Source organism: Grampus griseus, assembly GCF_964374135.1.
Source record: "Grampus griseus genome assembly, chromosome: 5".
NCBI lineage: Eukaryota > Metazoa > Chordata > Mammalia > Artiodactyla > Delphinidae > Grampus > Grampus griseus.
Window position 1 is genome coordinate 25,083,774 of NC_138998.1, and position 24,017 is coordinate 25,107,790.

Here is a 24,017-nt window from a genome sequence, read left to right on the forward strand (position 1 = left end):
TTCTTAACCACTGCGCCACCAGGGAAGCCCTGCATTTATTATTTTTCAATGAAAGAAAAAATGTATTCACCTCCCAAATTTAGCCAAAGGTTAGCAACAGGAGGCATGTAATAAAAATAAAAACAAAATTGAGCAAAATCAGAAGATAGAAAAGTGTAGAATTGAAAGATCCAGGTAGATTGGCCATAATAAACTCTAGGAAGTCACTTAGCAAAATATTGGAATATTAGGAACATTAGAGAAATATTAGAAATATTAGAGGATTTTTAAAATTAACAGTATCATATAATAATTATGTTGAAGAATTTGAAAATACTGATAAAAAATTATTTGGAGGAAAATATCAATTACCAGATTGATATTTTTTTAAGTAGAAAACTTGAAAATTCTAATTATGTTGGTAGAAATAGCAAATGTTGTCCAAAGAATTTACTTTAAAGAAGACTCTATTCCTGACAGTTCTATGGGGAAGCTTTTCCCTGTTTCTAAGAACAGATAATCCAGCCAATAAAACATGCAAAGTATAAAACCAAAGACTTCCAGTACATGGAACAAAACTGATTTAATTCATGAATAAAACTTAACAGTACAGAAGGTTATAAACCAATTGCACAACTATAGTAGCAAAAAACCTAAGTATTAGCAAATAAAATTAACATTATATTAAGAGAACTATATGCCATGAACCAGAATTTGCTTCAAGAAACTAAGGATGGTTGGTTTAATATTAAGAAATTACCATTAATATATTTACATAGGTAGATTAAAGAGGAACCATATTTTTGTCTGAAATACTTTTCAGGCTACATTTTAAAAGATTTGGTCACTTTTTAAAAAAATATCCTTATGAACTAGGGGTTAAAGGTATTTTAAAATATATTTTTTAAATGTCTATCATTAAGTTATTAGTCAATACTATATTTAATACATTTCCATTAGAAACATACTATATTTAATACATTTCCATTAGAAACAGACATTCTCATTTAAGATAGGAACAAGATAAGGAGATTCACTGGTACCACTATTACTTATTTGGTTTCCTGTTGTTTTGTTTTTTAAAGTCAGATTTATTGAGGTATGATCTATGTGCAGTAAAGTTTACTATTTTTTGGTGTTTTTTGTATATTGTATATTTGGGGCCTGCTACCTTGCTATAAACTCATTAGTTTATTAAAATTTATTACTTTTGATAGCTTTTTTGTAGATTCTTTTGCATTATTTATGTCTACTAGCATTCTTTGGATAGATACCACTTGTTTGTAATGTATTATCCTTTTTTATCTATTGCTGGATTAAGTTTGCTAACATTTTGTTAAGGATTTTTTTTTGGTACTTTTTTTCAACTTTTTGGCCGTGCCACATGGCATGTGGGATCTTAGTTCCTTGACCAGGGATCGAACCCGTGCCCCCTGCAGTGGAAGTGCAGAGTCTTAACCACTGGACTGCCAGGGAAGTTCTGTTAAGGATTTTTTATGGTGGTAAAATATACATAACATAAAATTTACTGTTTTAACCAATTTCAAGGTATACTTTGGTGGCTTTAAGTACAGTCATAGTGTTGTGCAGCCATCACCACCGTCATCTCTAGAACTTTTTCATCATCTCAAAATAAAACTCTACACATTAAATAATAATTCCCTATTCCCCTTCCTCTAGCCACTGGTAACCATTGTTCTAATTTCTGTCTCTGAATTTGATGATTCTTGGTACCTTATATAAGTGGAAACATACATTATTTGTCCTTTTGTATCTGGCTTATTGCACTTAGCATATTGTTTTCAACGTTCATCAATGTTGTAGCATGTCTCAGAATTTCATTCCTTTCTAAGACTTGTTAAGGTTCATGAAGGATATTGGCTTGGAATTTTCTTATTATTTCTTTGTTTAGTTTTGGTATCAGCCTTGTGTTGGCCTTATTAAATGATGTGGGAAGTGTTTTCTACTGTTCTGTTTTCTGGAAGAGTTTGTATGTAGCCATGTAGGCCTGAAGTTTTCTTTGCGAAGAGGTTTTAAACTGGAAATTCAATTTCTATAATAGGTATAGGGCTATTCAGGTTGTTTTTCCTTGAGGGACCTCTGGTAGTTTGTATCTGTCAATGGATTTGAAAATGTGTTGTTCAGTTTCTAAATGTTTGGAGATTTTTTTCCAGAGACCTTTTCTGTTACTGATTTCTAGTTCAATTCTGTTGCTATCAGAGAACATCCTTTGGAGATTATTTGAATTGTTTTGCAGTTTTGAAGTTTGCTTCACAATCTCTCCCATGGTCTAGCTTAGTAAATGTTGCAAATGCACTGAAAAGAATGTGGATTTTGCTGATGCTGAGTGGAGTGTTCTATAAATATCAGTGATGTCAAGTTGATTGCTAGTGTTGATCAGACTTTCTGTATCCTTTCTATCTGTCTGCTTATTCTGTTAATTACTAAGAGAGAAATGTTGGTCTCCAATCATGATGTTGATTTTTCTATTCTGTGAGTTCTGTCAGTTTTTCCTGCATATATTTTGAAACTCTGGTTTTGGGCACATGCACATTTAGGATTGTTATGTGTTATTTTGTTCATTTGTTTGTGCTGTTTTCTTTTATCATTATGTAATACCTGTCTTTATCCCTGGTAACATTCTTTGTTCTGGGAATCTCTGAATTTACTTAGGGTCTCTAGATAATTTATATTTAATATAATAATTGGTATGATTGAATTTAAATCTGCCATATTGTTAGTTTTTTTCTCTATATCCCATCTGTTTCCTGTTCTGTTTCTTTCTTTTTCTTGATCTGTTTTGGATAAATTGAATTTTTTTTGTGATTCCATTTAATTTACATTCTATTTTTGCTTATTTATTATACCTGTTTTTAAGTTTTTGTTTTATTCTGTTTTGATATAATCATTTATTTGTTTTATTTTTTAGATTCCACATATAAGTGCATACAGTATTTGTCTTTGTCTGATTTATTTCACTGAGCATAATACCCTCTAGGTCCATCCATGTTGTTGCAAATAGCAAAATGTTATTCTTTTTTATGGCTGAGTAGTATTTGTGTGTGTGTGTGTGTGTGTGTGTGTTACATCTTCTTTATCCATTCATCTGTTGATGGATACTTAGATTGCTTCCATTATCTTGCCTATTGTAAATAATGCTACTGTGAACATTGGGGTGCATGTATTTTTTCAAATTGTGGTCTTCATTTTCTTTGGATATATACCCAGGAGTGGAATTGCTGGATCAAATGGTAGTTCTATTTTTAGTGTTTTGAGGAACCTTCATACTATTTTCTGTTGTGGCTGTATCAATTTACATTCCCACCAACAGTGCATAAGGGTTCCCTTTTCTCCACATCCTCATCAATATTTCTTATTTGTGGTCTTTTTGACAATAGCCATTCTGACAGGTGTGAGGTGATACCTCATTGTGATTTAGATTGCATTTCTCTGATGATTAGCATTGTTGAGCATCTTTTCATGTGCCTGTTGGCCATGTGTATGTCTTTGGGAGAATATCTATTCAGGTCTTCTGCCCATTTTTTGATTAGGTTTTTTGCTTTTTTGATATTGAGTTGTATGACCTGCTTATATATTTTAGATATTAACCCCTATTGGTTGTATCATTTGCAAATATTTTTTTCCATTCAGTAGATTGTCTTTTTGTTTTGTTGATGGTTTCCTTCTCTGTGCAAAGCTTTTAAATTTAATTAGGTCCCATTTGTTTATTTTTACTTTGTTTCATTTGCTTAGGAGACAGATCCAAAAAATATTACTACAATTTATGACAGAGAGTGTTCTGCCTATGTTTTCTCCTAGGAGTTTCATGGTTTCAGGTCTTATATTTGTATACAGTGTAAGAAAATGTTCTAATTTCATTCTTTTACATGTAGCTGTCCAGTTTACCCAGCACCACTTACTGAAGAGATTGTCTTTTTTTCCCCATTGTACATTCTTGCCTCCTTTGTTATAGATTAATTGACCATAAGTATGTGAGTTTATTTCTGGGCTCTCTATTCTGGTCCATTGATCTATGAGTCTGTTTTTGTGTCAGTACCATACTGTTTTGTTTACTGTAGCTTTGTAGTATAGTCTGAAGTCAAGGAGTATGATAACCTCAGCTCTGTTCTTTTTCAAATTGCTTTGGTTATTTGGGGTCTTTTAGGAATATTCTAGTTTGTGTAAAATGCCACGGGTATTTTAATAGGGATTGCATTGAATCTGTAGATTGCCTTGGGTAATATGTTCATTTTGACAATATTAATTCTTCCAATCAGTGAACAAAGTGATCTCTCCATCTGTTTGTGTTGTCTTCAGTTTCTTTCATCAGTGTCTTGTAGTTTTCCGAGTACAGTTCTTTTACCTTCTTAGTTAAATTTATTCCTAGGTATTTTATTCTTTTTGATGCAATGGTAAATGGGGTTTTTTTTGCTTAATTTCTCCTCTTCTGATGGTTCCTTGTTAGTGTATATAAATGCAGCAGATTTCTGTATATTAATTTTGTATCCTGCCACTTTACCAAATTCATTGATGAGTTCAAAGTTGTTTAGTGGCAACTTTAGAGTTTTCTATGTATGGTGTCATGACATCTGCAAACTGACAGTTTTACCTCTTCCTTTCTAATTTAGCTTCCTTTTATTTATTTTATTTTTTCTTGTCTGATTGCTCTGACTAGGACTCCCAATACTATGTTAAATAAAAGTGGTGAGAGTGGGCATCCTTGTCTTGTTCTTGATCTTAGAGGAAAGGCTTTCAGCTTTTCACCTTTGGGTATGATTTTAGCTGTGGGTTTGTCAGAAATGGCCTTTATTATGTTGAGATATGTTCCCTCCCACTTTGATGAGAGTTTTTATCATGAATGGGTGTTGAGTTTTGTCAGAAGCTTTTTCTGCATCTATTGAGATGATCATATGATTTTTGTTCTTCAGTTTGTTAATGTGGTTTGCCCTAGAGTGTACATCTTTTAAGTTATTACAGTCTGCTTTCAAAGAATTTATACCATACCTTGTATACTTCCATTTCCTCTCTCCTCTTTTGTGCTATTGTTAGCATACGTTTTATTTTTACATAGTTATAAGCCCTGTAATACGTTATTAGTGTTCTGGTTTAGACTCTCAATTATCTTTTCAAGTGATTAAAGATGAAAGATAGGAAAAAATTTTTCTTCCAGTCTAATAATGAGAAAGTTTAAATAGTTATTTTAAAGCCCCTGTCTGATATTTTCAACATCCAGGTCACATATGAGTCTGTTTCTATTGACTGCTATATTTCTTGGCAGTGGGTTTTTTTTCCCTTTTGTGTGTGTTTTACAATTTTAATTTAATGCCAGACACCTTGTACAGAAACATAGTAGAGCTTGAAATAAGTAGTATTTATACATGGAAATGGGCACACTTCTACTTCTCATAGGGCAATTGTCTGTGGGATTGAGTCAGTCAGTCAGGAGTTGAGCTGGGTGTGGGTTTTGATGTTGCCATGATTATGTTCATCGTATCTCAGAGGGAAAAAGAGGTTGAACCTTTAAGAAAAATCTTGGTCTTTGGAAAGGGGAAATGATTCTGAATAGTGCATGGTGGTAATTACTAAGTTTTGTCTTATGGCCAGACCTATTTAACTCATGTGTGAATCCTATGAGAATAGAGTGGGTATGGTTTCTATGAAGACAACAAAACAGTTATCTTTTAAAACATAATTGAACAAGAATCATCTTGTTAAGACACAGGCAGTGCTGCTTATGTGTATCTCTTATACGGCAGTCTAGTAAGGGAGCAAAATATTCTTCCTTATTTCAAAAAAGGCAAAACTTGAAGCTTGGCATTTTATGGATGCCCAGTGTTTCTGCAGAGGAAGAGGGAGGTGATCTGTGCCTACTGCATTGCTCAGCAGCACTTACTGGAAATGAGCTTTCATTGAGGCCATGAAACAGACTGAGGTGGTGTTTCTCTAGCTAAGATACACATTGTAATCACCAGAGACCTTTAGAACAGTACTTCCCACCCTCAGAGGTTCCAGTGGAATTGGTTTGAGATGTGACTAGACATGAGATGTTTAAGTTTCCCAGGTGATTCTAATGTGCTGCCAAGGCTGAGGCTCATTCCTCTAAAGGCTCGCAGAAAGCCCGTGGGCTGTTGGAGACTTTGTAGGATCTGGAAGATTTGCATTAGCAGATGGAGGAAATACTAGTGATATATAAATTACTATCATTGCTGTGATATACAGAAAAGCAATTGTTTTATTATGCTGAGAAACAACTTAGCACAAGGCAAGTCTTGTCTTTTAACAACTCAATAGATGAAAGTTATTCCATATTCCTAGCAGAGAAAAATAAGTATTTTAAAGTTGACAATTCCTTCCAAAGCAAATAACAGTTATGTAATGCCATTTCAATCAAATATTTTTAGAGTTTTTAAAAGCCAGTAATGTCACTCACTGCCCAGACCTTGGTGCTTAATACCGTTCTCCAATAAAAGCATCCAGGACTCCTTGGAAAAATAGCTAATCTATGTTTGCACAGGAAATATACAAAATGAACATGGTATCAGAAAGTAAGGAAATATTAAAAAAAAAAAAAGTGGAACATGCCAAAGCAACACAGGAGCCAACCTGAAAAAGATCCCAGGGGCCAAAACTGGAGCAGTTTGAGCAACAAAATAAATAACGTAATGTTGGATTTTAACCTAAAGTATAAAATAAAAATAAACAAGTACATAGTCATATGAATAAGTGACTGAATAATTAAGTGGGAGAGAAGAGACAAGTCTCCCGTACAGAATTCCAAAAAATTTATGTAGGTACTCCCTACTCAAGGAGGTAGAGCTTTAACCCTCCAACCTCTCCTTGAGTGTGGGCTACATTTATTGCAATGCTTCCAAAGAGTGACTTGTGTCTGTATGGGGAGGGGGGAGAAGTAACTTTACAGTGGGGAAGCCTAGAAACACCAGCTTGTCCAGGTGATCCTCAAAGTTAATGTTAATAGTCATAAGTCATTCTGATAGCATGTGTCCTCGATATGATGTGAAGAGATCTTCCTCCCGATAACCCATACCCCTAGCCTAACAATGAGGGAAAAAAAAAAATCCGAAAAACCCAGATTGAGTGGCTTTCTACAAAATGCCTGATCAGTACTCTTCAAAACTGTCAAGATCTTCAAAAACAAGGCAGATCAGAGACCAAAGGAGGCTTAGTAAACACCACAGCTAAATGTCATACAACTATATAAATTAAATATTGGCATTACAAGAAAAAACGGGTCAGCAGAGTGGGAAATTCACAGAAGAAATGCAAATGGATAATAAAAATATGAATATATATTCAATTAACCAGTAATCAAAATGCAGATTTAACTGACAAAGCCGATGTTTGCCAGTCATATTAGCAAAGTGAGTTTTTTGTTAATACTCACTTTGGGGAGGTAGAGGAAATTATGGGAACTCATAGAGTGATACAACCTCTTTGGAGGCTAATTTGCTCAGTACCTATCAAAAATCTTAAAAATATGCAACCTCTGACTCAACATTTTTTCTTCTGTGGATTTATCCTAATTAAAGAAAGATCTGTGGGAAGATTTTAACAGAGAATGTTTACCATGGCATTGTTGATAAGAATGAAACATTGGAAGCAGTGTGATAAATGAGTATATTGTGACACTGTTGTATGGTGGTATTCTATAGATATTATAAACTAAGCAGTTTATTAAGTTCAAAAAGTTAAGCCAGCATATACAGTATGATTTCCTCCCTTCCTTTTTTAGAAAAAGAAAAATATGTAGCATAGAAAAGGAATTGATATATGTATATAAGATATTAATTATAATTATTTCTGGGTGTTTGAATTATAGATGATTTTAACTTTCTCCTATGTGCTTTCATATATTTTATAATTTTTCTGCATTGTACATGTGTAGTATTTTGGACATCATGTAAAAAGCTATTTAAAAACAAAATCTTATGCCTCTATCAAATTAACAGACTTTCTTAAGATTATGACCTGTGTTGGCAAAGGTAAGAAAAGTTGGTTATCTTCATTTCATAGCCACTTCTTGTTATCCTGTTTATTCATTTCTTCTTATCTACTTCTATTAGGAGTGTGAGTCAGTACAAGCACTCTGTGGGAAAATTGGTAATACTTATCAAACCCCTTAAAGTAATTTACAGTCTTTCACCCAGTGGAAACCGTTCCAGGATTTTGTCATTAGAAAAGAAAAAGATTTGAGTGTAGAAGTGCTTATTACATAATAGTTTATTAATGCAAAAATATGGAAACTGTGGAAATATCCATTTATAAGGAAATAAAATATGATACATCCACACAGTGGAATATTATGCAGTCATGATTGTGTTTTAGAGAATATTTATTGAGGTTTGAGAATCCTCTTCCTTTTTAGTCTTCTGGTCAGAATGGCATTCATGATCCAGATTTTTTTTTTTTTACATCTATATTAGAGTAAAAAACATTTATTGATAGTTGTAATGTATCATTTTATAGATGAGGAAATGAGGGCTTGAAAATGTTAAATGAGGTGCCCAAGTCATGTGGCTTGTAAGTGGCTGAAGTAAGATTTTTATTTATTTATTGGCTGCATTGGGTCTTCATTGCTGAGCCTGGGCTTTCTCTAGTTGCGGCGAGCGAGGTCTGCTCTTTGTTGTGGCGCGTGGACTGCTCATTGCAGTGGCTTCTCTTGTTGTGGAGCACGGGCTCTAGGTGCATGGGCTTCAGTAGTTTTGGCACGTGGGCTCAGGAGTTGTGGCTCATGGGCTCTAGAGCGCAGGCTCAGTAGTTGTGGCGCACGGGCTTAGTTGCTCCGCGGCATGTGGGATCTTCCTGGACCAGGGCTCGAACCCATGTCCCCTTCATTGGCAGGTGGACTCTTAACCACTGCGCCACCAGGGAAGTCCTGTTGTATACTTTTTAAATACACAGTGTATATAGTTTTAGGTTCACAGCAAAATTGAGCAGAAGATACAGCTGTTTCCCATATACCCTCTGTCCCCACTCCTATGTGAGTTTTTTTTTTCTTTCAGTTCTTAAAATTGCTGTAAAACACACGTAACAAAATTCACAGCCTTAGTCATTTTTAAGTATGCAGTTCAGGGGCACTGAATATATTCATAATGTTGTACAGCCATCTTTAAGACAGTCGTTTTAAAGTCTTTGTCTGATATATCTGCCATCAGGACTTTTTCAGGGACAGTTTCTGATTTCTTTTTTCCCCTTGCGTTGGCCATAATTTCCTGTTGTGATTTTTCGTTGTTGAAAACTGGGTGTGTAGATCTAATAACGTAGTAGCTCTGGAAATCAGAATTTCCCTCGTCCCCAAGGTTTGCTGTTGTTTGTTAACTGGCTTTGTTCATTTAAAAAAAAAAAAAAATTGTTGTGGGCTGTCACTGTGCCAAGGATCAGCCTGAGGTGTAAACTTAAGGTCTGCTCAGGTCTTTTCTGAGCCTTTCCCTGGGCGTGTGTGGTCACTTTCTAATTTTCCCAGATATGCAATGTCCTAGTCTTTAATGTCTGGCTGTGGAAAGGGTAAAAAGAGAAAAATGAAGGAGGGAGGGAAGGCCAGGAGTCCTTTCAATCCCCTGGAAGTCACTTCAGCTGGAGGGGGGCTGGCGGGGGCTGGGTGGAAGGATGTGAGGAGTTATAACAGCAGTGCTGCCCACTTCTTTGTCTGCACCTCTGTGAGCAGAAGCAGCAGTCCCCAACCAGGACACGGATGCCTGATATTTGGAGACCGGGCCCTTTTTGCCCACCCTGGCTCCCACATGCTGTGTGCAAACTGCTCCAGGAACAGTGTACAGCTGCCAGCCACATGGCTGGGGTTGGGGGAGGGGTAGCTACTACTGCACCATCAGCTATAAATTGACCAAAATTAGCTGAAATTTACCATCCAGGCCTTCCTCTGGAAGTTGCAAGACTTCCTTAGACTCCAGAGTTTCAGAAGAGTTGTATGAGACAGATTCTGCCAGTGCAATTGTTGCCCAGGTGAATAGATGGATTCCTGATGCTTCCTATTCTGGCATCTTCTCAGAATCCTCTTTCCAACATGACAGAACTGCAGCAATATCTCTGGCATATTTGGAAAACTATTACAGAAAATTGTGGATTACTAACGGAGAGGACAGCTAGTTGATGGTAATTAGTAATGGAAAGTTATTAGTTATAAAAATTCATCTGGGTCTAATCATTAAGAGCCTGGAAATCGGGCAAAAGCAGATAAAATTTCTTCTGCTGTCAGTGGAGTTCTTTTAACAGATGGGAAGCAACTGAAGGTATTTGATCAGTAAAGGACACTTATTCATTCATTTATTTGTTTAATAGGTATTGTTTGAATATATACTGTGTACGAGATGGTTTTTTAGACAGGAAGGGTGGAGGGATGGAATGGGAGGGCTGGAGAGCCAAAAACCCGTTGTGGAGGAATTCACAGACATGTAACTTACAAAGGAATATGATGTGGGAATAGGAATATAGGAACTTAAAATAAGACCAGGTCTCCTTTAGGGAATTGGGAATATTTTAATTGAGGAGATAACATTTTATGGTTTTGGAGGAATACTAGTTTACCAGGTGAAGAATATTGAGAGCTTAACAGTAAGGTCATGGGCTGCTCAGGGAATGGTAAATAATTCATGCCTCTGGAGTTGTGGGAAATAGACCTTGAAAAGCAATTTGGGATCTGATCATTAAGGGTGTAGTGTGATTTATTTGATGAGGGAAACATCAGAGATTTTTAGGCAGGGGGACTGAAATGATTTTCTTTATTTTTTTCTCATCTGGAATAGCTTAATTGGCATTAATGAACTAATATTTGACATAAAGAACAATACTAGATTTTAGTAAGACTTTTTTTTTTTTTTTTTTTTTTTTTGTGATATGTGGGCTTCTCACTGCTGTGGCCTCTCCCGTTGCGGAGCACAGGCTCCGGACGCGCAGGCTCAGCGGCCATGGCTCACGGGCCCAGCCGCTCCGCGGCATGTGGGATCTTCCTGGACCGGGGCACGAACCCGCGTCCCCTGCATCGGCAGGCAGACTCCCAACCCCTGTGCCACCAGGGAAGCCCTTAGTAAGCCTTTTGATTACATCTACTCATTGAATTTATATCTCTAATTAATATCCATAGACTTTAAATGTGTGGACTTTAAGAACTGGATTAGAATCATAGTTCTACCATTTTGTAGCATTTATACAAGTTATTTGATGTGGTAAACCTCCATTTTCTCATCTGAATTATTGGGCTTCTTAAGTTTCTGGGCACTATTGACAGGGGGGAAGTAATGAGATTTCTGTTGAATGGGGAAGAAATCAAGTGAGACTCTCCACTGCATGTAATGTAGTCTGAGTGTACTCTACGGACTGGTTGAAGGCCATAAAAAAGGTGTGCATTTAATCTATAAGAGACAATTAGTTCTAAATAGGTTTTTGTATGCTGTGCTTAAGGATTTGGAGAAGGGAACCACTGAAGGTTTTTAAGCAGGAATCCAGTTTTTCCAAACTGCTTCAGTTGTATCCCAGTATAATTATTAATAGTGTGCCCCCTTTAACTCTCAATGGTTAACCCAGTGTGGATAATAAATTTTGTGGTCGGTCACCTTCTAAAACAAAAATATAGTAAGAACAGAGAGCCGTGGTTGAGCCATTTAGAATACAAGTAATGAGAAAAAAATAAAAGGAACCCCCCTAGAAGGTTGGAGTGAAACAGAGAAGAGTCTTTACAAAAATCTTTACAAAAGCCAAGAGAGGATAATTTTAATGGTATTAAGAATGTGAGATTTGTGAGGTCAGCAAGGTCACATTCGCAAGGTTATGGAGCATAAGTGTACATTGATTTTCCAAGTAGAGCTCCTTGTCTACTCTAGACAGTACAGTTTCATTTGGGCACTTGGAGAGAAGCCAAACTGGGTCGTTTCTTTGAGGCTAAGGACTCTGCCCTTTATTTTTATATCCCTAGTGCCTAGCACAGTAGGTATCATGTAGGAGGTACTTGGTGCTTTTTTTAAGAATTGAAATATAATTAATCGTTTGTAAAAAGGTGAAAGAGCAGCTATGGATATCACACTTTAAAAAAATTCCGTCAGACGGAAAGGAGGATGTTTTTAGTTGGACAGCAGTTAGAAAGGAAAGAGCTCTGCATCTTAAACGTTAAGATGAACTCAGTGAAGAGGGAAAAATTAAAATTTCTGAAAAGGGAAGGAAGTTTGAAAGCTAAAGTTCTTGCCGCTTAGGGAAGAGTCTATTACGAAGTGAACAGTGTGGCCTTAAAGAGATAAGTGGATAACATACCCTCACCTACCCTCCAACCCCGCCCCCAACCCCGCCCCCAACCCTTTGATGATTTAGGAATATTCTAATGAAAAGAGTACAGACATCAGAGTCAGAAAACCTAGAGCTCAATCTTGACTTTACATTTTACTAGATTAGTGGCAAATCATTTACTCTCTTATATTTAAATGATTCAGCTAGAGATTTTAGTGGCATCTGTGAGATGCCTGGAAACCCCTCCACAGATCTCTTCCTCATCTACCTAGCTACTACATTTTCGTGATTATGTCCTTCTGGCCACAGTTGATTGTTCCCCAGCACATCATCGCTTTGACAGCATTTCACTGGCCAGGACGAGCGCCTGACCCAAATTCCGCCAATGAATGTCTTCCTGGTATGTTAAGAGAGGGTTAGTGGAATCTGTAAGATATAAAACTAGTGACTCGTCAATGACCATGTTTCCCACCAGCTGAAGAATACTGATCTGTAGTGAAAGAGAATGATGCTGGCGTGAGAGAAAAATCAGAGGTAAAAGAAAGGAGTCAGACAGACCCAGTCCTGGCAGCCTGAGAGTTCCTGAGACCCTGCTGACCCCTGACCCTCCTAGTTTGTTTCTCTAACCTTTTCTTGCATTCGGTGAGCTAGCCAGTTGAGCCAACTAATTTCTTTTCAAGTCAGACTAGTATGAGTTGAGTTTCTTTACCTTATAACTCAACTAATACCTGAATTTGGGTGAAGTGTTGTGACTCCAATGCTCATGCTTTCTCCACTGTAACATATTCTTTCTCTAGGGCTGAAAATCTTTGGTCTAAAGTTCTGTCCCTTCCTAACTTGTGAGGGCTTTAGTGAACTATGTCTGTCCTCTCTAGCGCCTTTGGTCTCTTCCCTTTCCATAGATCCTTCTCTGAGGTACTGGCAAATGCCTCCCTCATCCTGGAAAGCCTTCGCCTTGATTCATTCGGCTCCGCTAATTCAGCTGTGACTAAAGCACGCAAAGGGATTTTGGTAGAAGATAAGTTTAGAAAGGGGCCAGATTGAGGAAAATTTAGACAGCAGTTTTAGGTCGTTTGCTGTTATTGTCTAGACCAAAGATGTTTAATAGAACTTTCTGTGATGATGGAAATGTTCTGTATCTGCAAGCTGTTAGCCACATGTTGAGGACTTAACATGTGTCTAGTGCAACTGGGAATTGAATTTTTAATTTTATTTAAATTTAATCAGTTTAAGTTTAAATAGCCGTATATGGCTAAGGCTACCAATGTTGATAGTGCAGCTCTAGCCATCAGGAGGTCATCAAAAGTTGTATTTCTTATTTCTTTTGTTTTGTTTTTTAAATCAGGGAAATGATGTGTGTTTTAGAAAAAAAAAACCAACTGGAAACAATGTGGTCATTTGGATGGTGAGGAAGAGGCAAGAATAGAAAAATCACTTTCTTTTCAGGATGATGATGCCTGTAACAAGGATGGGGAATGTAGGACGGTGAGCTGCTTGGGGACAGTAGACGTGGAGCTCAATCCTGCAGAAGTTGCGTTGATGTCGTGGGACTTGTAGACAGATGTCCAATAGGCCATTGCAATGAGAGTATAGAGCAGAGAAGCCCAAGACTAGAAGTATACATTTTTGTAGTCGTCTACATAGAGGTGACAAAGCCATAGAAATGGGTAATGTCCTCCAAAGAGGAAATATAAATCTTGGAGAAACGAGCATCAAGGGCAGAACCTTGAAAGATGTTTACATTTTAAAGGTAGAGGAAGAGGAGGTGCAAAGGTGAAGTTAACTATGGTCACTATGCTATACATTAGATTCCCAGAACTTATTCATCTTATAGCTGGAAGTTTAGATTTAGATTACTTCCATGTCTTAGCTATTGTGAATAATGCTGCAATAAACATGAGAGTGCATAGAAAAATACTATATGATATTTTTAAGAAACCGACACTTACGCATGCGAGTGGTAGCAGGAAGTCTTTGCTTTAGGCATAGCCCTCATCAGGGAGATTAGACATTTTACTTGAAAATGTGAATAAGTATGTCCCTCATGATATGGATCTGGTAGATAGTTATATTTAGCAGGCATGGGGCAAGTAAAAACTATTATTGTGCTATCATAGTGTAATTTCTGCCTATAGAATCACAAATGTATCTGTAAAATATGGTTAATCTTTGGTCAGATGGCCAATAGACATAGCAAACCCTAGTCCAAATGAGTTAGCTTATAAACTTGGGGAAGAGAATGGCTTGTCCCCTTTGGTGTTTGCTAGATCATCAGTAGTTGTAAATAATATAATGCTTAAGTAGATTTTCTTTGTTTCTTTTTTGGCAACTCTGTGCGGCTTGCAAGATCTTAGTTCCCTGACTGGGGATCGAACCCAGGCCCCCTTCAGTGGAAGTGCAGGATCTTAACCACCAGACTGCCAGGGAATTCCCTTAAGTAGATATTCTATCTAAGATTAAGGAGAAATTGTTTGGGAGAACCTACATAAGATGCATTTTATTATGCCAGTGGGAAGACTCATGAACTTCCCCACAATGTGTCGTACACTCATGAAGGCGTACAGAAGGTAGTGATCAAGCTGCCTGCTGAGAAAAGCTTGGGAGTAGATTGAAGAGCAGTGTGAATGAAGAATTTGGGAGTTGAAAGGGGGCACTGGCAAGGAAGGGAAACAGAGACAAGTAAACATGGTAGAGAAGGGCTTAAGGTCAGATCTCTGGAGCAGACAATAAGGAGCAGGTCAATTTGCTGCCTAGCTCAGTGCCTGATGCATAGTAGGTGCTCAATAAGTATTTGTTGAAGGAAAGATGAATGATGGTTAGGGAGAAAAAACATTGCTCCTGCAGGACCAATGGAATCCTCCTTTGGCCCAATGTTATTTTATTCATTACTTGACCTCAGTCATCACAATGTCTTCCTGACCTTGGGTTACTGTTAATTTATTGTTAGAATACATACTAACTATTCCAGGTAGAATATTTGAACATGTAAATCACTGTCCAGCCCTAGGGGTGGGGGAGGGGATGCTCTGCCTACTTCCTACTACTAGAAGTAGTAGGATCGCAGTGCCTGAGTATTAGAAAGTTTAATTTCCTTTTAAGACCGTAGCAGAGTAGGTATGACAATATCTAGACCCTGAATATCCTGGCCTTGGGTGACATGGGCGATCACTTCTGGCTAACCTCACAGGTTAGAGGTATGTGCATATTTACTCTGTGTGGTTTCTGGTAAGGTGATCAAGAATGGTGAGAAGCAGGATAGGGAGATTAAAATTATTTCCAAATGTGGGTATATAAACAGATGTAACCATGTTAGATTTTAATACACAAAACTGATTGGATGCTGGGTAATTTTCAAGTTTCTTCTTTTTTTATTCAAAACTCCTCTGAAAACTGATAGTCCACAAAACCTTAGTGTATAGAATTTTAACTGATTCCTTTACTCAGATATTATAGTGACCTCATTTGATATTGAAAACAGATTTTAGAATCTGAAAAGATACAGAGCCATAGAGGTTGTATTTTCAATTTTAAGCTAATATGTACTTACAGCTCAATTTAATTTATACCCTATGCTATATTATTTTTGACATATCTCTGTGTGTATAAAAGTGTAATATGTGGTACATAGTCTGTTTACAAAGAAAAACTTGACTAAGAAAAAGCTCTGTTTGATCTGTTTCATTCAGTATATGTTTATTGGGGTGTCTAACAGGCTCTGTTTTAGCCACTGGGGATATAGCACTAAACCAAGCGCAAGATCCTTGCCCTGCTGGAGCTGTTGTCAAGACATACTTTCAGAGAGGAATATTTCAGATTAGGTGGTACCTGATCAAAGAAGGAAAGGTACCTTATTCATCCAGGAGAGTTACACGTTCAGGGAACTGAGATATAAACCACTGAAGGCAGGGATTTTCATTTGGCTTTTGTTCACTGCTGTATCCACGGAGCCCAAAATAGTGCTTGGCTCATATGTCCGTTGACTGAAGCGTTTATTGTTTTGAATTTGTATAATCAGAGACATGTACTTTGATAAATGATCTTTACACCGAGCTGGTTGAAAATTTTATAGTCTCCTTTACCTTATTTTTATGTTTGTTACCTACTTTCTCTTCCTCTTGGGGCCCATTGTCAGGACGCAGGCACAGCTTATTAATATTAATAATTAGTCATATGGTAATCTGATATTGCAAAGGTTAGATTTGGAAAGGAATTTAATAGGTCATCTTTTGTTCAGCTTCCTGCCTAGGAAAAACCGAGTAAGATAATTAGGTATGTATTTTTAATTAATCATTTAAAAAACTAGGACAACATAATTGGGTTCTCTCGAGAAAATGGAGAAAGGTACTTAACCCTAGATACAAAGGTACTAACCTGAAAAAGTTAGAACTTCTAACTGTGTGGGAAAGTGAAAAAAATTCGAGCACCACTAAGCTGCTCTTTGTTGATATCAGAAATGGGCCTGTCATTCATTTTGGCATTGAAGCATAGCCTCCTATCTCAGGGGGCAGAACCAGGACTTTTTTTTTTTCCCTCCCAGAGGAGCTGGACAGTTATTACAGGTTGAAAAGCCTGACTAGTTTTTCAAGAGTTTCTCCTCCTTTTTTTTTTTTTTTCCCCTCTGAAACTCATGGTGCTTTTGCTCTGCTTTCAAGATGCACTGAGGCCTCCTGCTTTGTGACTGCTTTGGAGCCCGCAAATACCCTGACATGTATAATTCGAAATATGCAGGTTTCATAAGTAAGTTCCATCTTGGTTTTTAGCCAGTTAAAATTCAAGTTATTTTTAGAAAAATGTTAGGGTGGAGTTAGGCAGCGTATTCTTTCACCACTTTTATTTTAAGCCTGTTTCTAAAACAGTAAGACCTGTACTTGGTTCGTTTTTAAGTGTCTTTGTTGCATTAGACAGTATTCATATGTCTTTTAAAAGCTAGTAATGAAACTATTTTCTTGAGCATCTTTTTAGTTTTACTGAGAAGTATTTTAAATTGAGTGTTTCTGAGCTCGATTGCTCATGTCTGACACAGTCTCAAGTTTCCACTGAATGGTAACAAAGACTGTAGAGTGTTGTTGGTACTGCAGTGAGAGGCATGCTTCATTAGACCAGGTAAGAGAGATCATTTTGTTTCTTACTGCTGGGTGCGTTTTTACAGGGTTTATTTTATATTCTTTCAACAGCAGCAGTGTTAAATTGATAAATAGCCAGGAGCACGCTGAATTCAAGACGTCCTTGCTTGTTGCAGACAGGAAAGCTACAGGGTATGGGGGTTGGGGTGGGGGGGAGGGGTAGAGTAAGCTTAGTTTATCACTGTTACTTATATAAATCAATTTAAATATAAAGATAATTCTGGAGCTCCATTTTCTCCGTGCAAGAACTAAAGAAGCAGTTAAAGAAATGAATAATATTAAAGGTACTTCGTGGTTCTTACTTGTGAGTGCAATTCAGATGTGAGTTTTTACTTTCATTTCTTTCCAGTAGTTAATAAAATAAGCTTTGCCTCTAACTCTACATTTTTTTTTTCATTTACGAAAACTTTGAAATTGTCAACAGCAAAATATGCTTCCTCAGGATCTTTGAAATAAACCTGACACTTACAAAAACATTTCAGCTTTTATAGCTGTTTCATTCTCTCTTTTTCCTAGTACATTTTTCTTAAAAGTATTTGTGCTTTGAAAATGTCAGCTGTATTCTAATGAAGCTCAGGCATTGTTTGCTCATAAAGGGGCCGGTGCATTCCACTGCTTTATGGTTTATTATGAGGCGCAGTGTGAGAGTTTGGGTGGCACCATTTGGTGTCTGCCTCTTGGGGTAGTGACTGCCATTATGTTCGCGTTGGATTGGCAGAGAAAATATAGAGTGCAAGATCCTATATGAATCTGGATCCTGTGAAGAAAATCTTTACCATAAACAATAGCTACGTGAGCCTGGAATGTGTGACAACTTGAGCTGATCACTTCAAGTACTCTTGAAGCCTGTATTTTAGTTATAATTAATAGTCTCCCAGTAACATCTCTGGTTTTGTGATGTATGTAAATAACATTTACTCATTATTTGAACTGTAGTAAAGTGAATGTCTCTAGGTAAACTATGACATTTTAAATGGACACGGTACAATTTTCAATCATACATGTACTTTAAAAAAAAGTTTGAAGGAACTTAGTGTCAGGGGGAGGGGGAGGGGGAGTGGGAGAGGAGGTCAGGCAGAGAGGCTTTCTTTCAGTTGGGAAAGCCCTGATGAAGAGAAAAAGCAACAGATGTTTCTTCTGTTACAATTGAGGTTGTTTCATTCAAAATTCACAGTAGCTGGAAACGGGAGGGGTGGCCATAAATCTGACTTAATCAGTGAATAAAGAAAACGTAGTCATTTCAAATTTATTCTTTTACATTCAGGATTTGAGAAACAGTATAGAGTAACATATTCTGAGTAACATACTTTTTGAAGAGGCTTTTCTTAATCTTAAAAATTTTATGTGTAATTAGTGGAAATGTGAGAAAGCTAATTTTAGTGCCTTTAAGTGATGGAGAAAATGATTATTAAGTCATAAAGAATATTAGGAAAAAAACGAAGCCACTATAAAATATATAAGGAATACTTAGGTGGCAAAAGTTTGTAATTACACAATAGGTATTAAGGCTCAAAATGAAATTGCAGTATGAAACATCATTTGCATTTAGTGAGAGACTATTTTATCTTCAGTGTGAAGCCATGAGACTTATTTCTAAAGAGCTTTGAATAAGAAATGTGGGAGAAATATTTTGAGTTTAATTGAAATGATGTGTTGCAGTTTCCCTCTTTAAAAAAAAGATAGTAAGTAAGCTAATGGAAGGAGGGGAATGTTTATCTGCTGAAAAGAATAAGAAGAGCTTGGACGTGATATGCATGTAATGAAAGCAGTCAAAAAACAGTTTTTTAATTCGTGGAGTTCATAATGAGTAAAGTAAAAATCTATCCTTTTACAAGTAACATGTAGAGAAGTTCTGTGCTCCCGTATACTGTGTGTTTATATGCATTACAACTTTATGTATTTCTTAAAGTTAGCTCTTAGAAAACCAGTGCTGAGCGCTGAATCTTTCACATATTAGGCACTTATTAAATTTTGCCCTACCCTACACTGTACAGTTAGTAATAACGTATAGTAGCCAAAAACTTCTTTGAACCGTAGTTCAAAATTTGCATATTGAGCAAATGTTAAACGATTTTCTAAATGTTTAGTTGGTCTAAGGAAAGGACTGAGAAAGATACCAAGATTCAAGGAGGTTATTAAAAATGTCTCTTGCTCTGAGCTAGGATCTGTGGGCTTCCCTGAAGATTTTCTTTGCTTCAAATAATGACAATAGAATTTAGAGATTTCAAAACTTTTCAGATCATTGTTTGAATTAAGATTGAGTTTAAAATCGATCTGTGTACATTTTGCTTTTTTAAGGAATAGCAATATGGAGCATTTGAATTTTTTTCTAAGATAACCAACTTACATGGAGTTTAAAATGGATTTACCAAGTTATAGGTTTGATTAGAGTAAGAACTTTTATAATTTTGACCAAAGAATGTATAGTTTTGATGGAATAGACAGTCCTAAAAAAAAGTTGGTGACCTCACATGTGAAACATAACTTTGACAGCATCATAGATTGCAGTTATCAAAAATGTGGGTCAGCGGCTTCCCCGGTGGCGCGGTGGTTAAGAATCCGCCTGCCAATGCAGGGGGACACGGGTTCGAGCCCTGGTCTGGGAGGATCCCACATGCCACGGAGCAACTAAGCCCCTGGGCCACAACTACTGAGCTTGTGTTCTAGAGCCCGCGAGCCACAACTACTGAGCCCACGTGCCACAACTACTGAAGCCCGCGTGCCTAGAGCCCGTGCTCCACAACAAGAGAAGCCACCGCAGTGAGAAGCCTGGGCACCGCAACAAAGACCCAACGCAGCCAAAAGTAAAAATAAATAAATTTATATTAAAAAAACGGTGTCACTTATGATCATAAATGTAGGCATGACAGTACGTTACAGCATCATTAACAACAGTGCAGAAGTAATTGAGACTGTTAACCCTTCAATTTAAGAGCAATATATTGGCTGAAAAAAGACTTCTGGAGTGAAGTACCTGTGGTTCCTGCCTTATATGTGAACTCTTTAGCAAAAATTGATGTCTGGGGCAATCTGAGCCTTCGCTATTCATTTTTCTCCAATTCAGAATACCCAGAGAGTGACCGATGTAGATGTTCTCTCTGCCTTACATATTTTAATGCAATTAGAAACTGTTGACGGTGACCTAGAAATCTCTCATTTCTGGTGTGGAAGTCAGAGGGAAGATTTGCCGGACACCTACATTTTTCTGAAAAGAAAACCTTTTACGCCGTTGTTTAGGAGCAGGTATGAGTGTTGTGCCTTAAGTGTATTATGAGCTAACTCTGTTTTGCAAGTGGCTCCAGGAACCGATGGTGTAATAGCATTCTTCCTTTCTACCAAGTTTTAAGCAACCAGTTTTCAAGTGAACTTTTGGGTCTTGACTCTAAAACTGGAGATACCAGCAGGGGGCTTTGTTTTCGGCATTTGGCTCTCTCTTGCAAAGTTTGGCAGCTCTCTTGGCAATTTCTCTGACAGAAAGATGAAGAGACTTCTAACTGAGCACTTACTGTTTGCCAAGTAGACCCAGTAGAACTTATTTATAAAATTTAGCAGAATCTTTTTTTTTTTTCTGCGGTACGCGGGCCTCTCACTGTTGTGGCCTCTCCCGTTGCGGAGCACAGGCTCCGGACGCGCAGGCTCAGCGGCCATGGCTCACGGGCCCAGCCGCTCCGTGGCATGTGGGATCCTCCCGGACCGGGGCACGAACCCGCGTCCCCTGCATCAGCAGGCGAACTCTCAACCACTGCGCCACCAGGGAAGCCTTAGCAGAATCTTTTAATGGGCAAGATTTTAGTACAAAAGCGTTTGTTGATACTGGTGTCTAAGATTTCCTGCTCTTGACAGTATGGTTTAAATGTAGCTTCAGTAATAGCTCTCAGTGGAACATATTATTGAAATACGAAGTTGGTAACAATGCAATTTTGAATGAGCTACTTAGCATGACCTATGGAATATAATGATCCCTTTTCTTATTTGCTAAGGAAAAGAACTGCCTTTGAAATTCTGATTCATGGGTGGTCTTTGGTCTTTTTGAATTTGTGTCCTAAAGTTTTAAATTTATTTTAAGAACGCACCTTTTAAACTCGATCTGTCTGTAGTCATTGCCACCTTTTGTAAATACTAGAAAAATAGCTTCTCTTGACTGTAAATTTAAAATGATTTATTTGTTAACACGTCTCAGAGGGTAGTGGGCTTCTTCTTGAGAGTGATTTCCAATTCAGTGCCTTTGGGTGTTGTAATGCTCATCAGTTCTGACCCTTGTGGTTGCGCCCAGCTGCGTTGATCTCCTCTAGCCATTCAGTGGCTCTTGGTACCAGATAAAATGTGCTGCTTTCTGTTCACACTCTTTTCTAGGCATGCGGACAGCGTCTGTGTGCCATCTGGCAAGTGTGTTGGCTGTGGTGATGGTGCTAAAAGTAGTGGTTGAAAATAGGCTAAACATTGAAAAGATACAGCATTTAAGAACAAGAGACAAAAATGATGATGATGATAATAATATAAGGGTCACTTGGCCCCTTCTCTTTTTAAAATGAAAATAGAGGTAAGTGTAGTAGAAAGAGTCTACTTAGACTCCATTACTTCCTGAATTTGAACAGAGAGGAAAGGGGCACTTGCAGCCGTTTGTCCCAGTCCTGCTTGATCCTGATCATCCTCTGAGGCACTTGTTTAAAATACGCATTCCCACCTGGTTTCTTTAGGTGTTTAGTGGAACCCAGAAATACGTATTTTGAATAAGAGGGACACTGCCCCCTCCCACTTTTGTTCACCCCCTTTGTATCCTATGTCCAAGCACATTTGGTAAGAATTACTGGGAAGGCGTGGAAGAACCAAGTTGTTTGAGGCCATATGGTGAATTAATTCAATTATTAATCAGAAGATAGAGTGTCCAAAACTGGGAAATTCTAATTAAGGAGGTGGAAGAGAAATGAGAAAATCAAGAATTAAAAGATGATCCTTGTCTGAGCAGGGTAAATAGAAAAAGGACAAAAGGGCATGTTTTAAATAAAGATAAAGAAGCCAGTGAAGAAGCAGTAGGATCCAGCCTCTAGATGAGATGCGTGTTTTTGGATGGACATCGAGAAAGTATTGAAAGGGAAGGGTCCTACAAGAGAAACCCAGTGAGAATGGACTAAATGATTTCTAAGATCTTTTAGCTTTGAGGTTTGATGAACTAAATGAAAACAGTTATAATATTCCAGATACTAGAGCTTGAATTAAGGAGTTCATCTAAGCAATGAAGAGGCCCTGTTTAAATCCTGACATGTAGGAAGATGGAAAAAGAAATGTTTTTCTCCTTTCAAGTTGAAGAATCCGGGGCATTTATGGTTCTGGATACCAGAGAAAGAGGGAGCTAGCTAATTGTTTTAAAAGGTGTCCTCCAAGTAAAAATGCTTATCGAAGCCAAGAGAAAAGACTTGATCCTCTAGGGAAAGTATGTAGGAAAGACTGACGTAAAAGATTTATTGACCCATTAGGAGTATACCCTGAGGGCTGTAGAACTGTTTTTTGTTATGGTCATTTCAAGGATCCTTTCTGTGGTTCTTTGGAAAGATTCTGGTGAGGTGGTCCACTGGGGGGAAATCACAGAAGTCCTGTGCTCTGACAGCTGCAAAAACATCCCGCCTTTGGCTTCCATGCCTGTGATATGTAGGAATGTGCATTTCAGATCTTCTGTCTTTATCTATGCGTTAAGGATACTTGATTTCCATTTTGGAACCACATACAGAGAGGGAGGTTCTAGAGGTCACTTTAACCATTATACTTTGGAGATATTATGAACTTTTATCTTCTCTTTCTCACCCTGACCGTTTGCAGTGATATTGTGGTCACCCACGTTAAAGAGTTTAGTAATGGATGGTGGCCTTTGGATTTAATCTTGGCAACTTTGGTGAACATGATTGAGTACAGATGCAACAAAATAGAACATAACAGTGTTATAGGGTGCATATAGGTAATGCACATTATAGTAGCTAACCTATAAATAGAATGAAAACTAAAAAAAAAAAAACTGAGTATATTTAAACAAAACCGAATGAAGTCCGAGTGACTGCAAGGTTTATTTACCTTCAGTTCCCATTCCTGACATGCACCTTATACACGGATGTGCTGTATTTTACTATCTTACAGATTTGCTGTTTCCAGTTGGATATGTTGTCTTTTCAAATTAATTATGAGCAATTAATATGTGTTTCATTTATGAAGATAGTGCTGTTGATCTATTGGGCCTGAGTTATTTTTCAAATAAAGGTGATAGATACCCCCTGAGCCATCATATTGTTCCCCCTACTTTACTCTCTCTTCAGTGACATATGTTGCTTTCTAGATGGCCGGCTGAAATTAGAAATATAGTCTGAAGGTTGTGGAATCTTTGCTCTTTGCAAAATGAATGGGCCTATTCCAGAACCGGCCTGGGACTTGACCTCATTAGTACTGTATTTGAAACTGATCGATAGTCCTTTAAAACAGTTATTAACAAATAATTAAAAGATAGTGTGGGAAGGAAAGAGATGCTTGACACTTTTCTTCTTCTGAGTCTCCTTATTCTCTGTTTGAAATGTTAATTGTGGATGAAGTGAAGCACATGATACTGTCACATAAGTAGGCAGATCAGTGGAGCAAATAGAAAGTCAATAAGGTAGACTTTCATGTTAGCATGGGGGAGGGGGA

General features: G+C 37.4%; 1 protein-coding gene across 7 annotated transcripts in view; it reads left to right on the forward strand.

Annotated features, from left to right (window-relative positions):
* Positions 1–24,017, forward strand: part of TFDP2 (transcription factor Dp-2) — a 171,462-nt gene that overhangs the window by 79,879 nt on the left and 67,566 nt on the right. The window contains exon 1 of one of the 7 annotated variants that reach the window (XM_082654250.1): positions 17,280–17,331. The exons of 5 other annotated variants lie outside the window; for them this stretch is intronic. The gene's annotated coding sequence lies outside the window, so the exon portion shown is untranslated. Of the gene's footprint in view, positions 1–17,279; positions 17,332–24,017 lie in introns of those variants that run through there. One more of the 7 variants, XM_082654253.1, reaches the window with a different exon arrangement.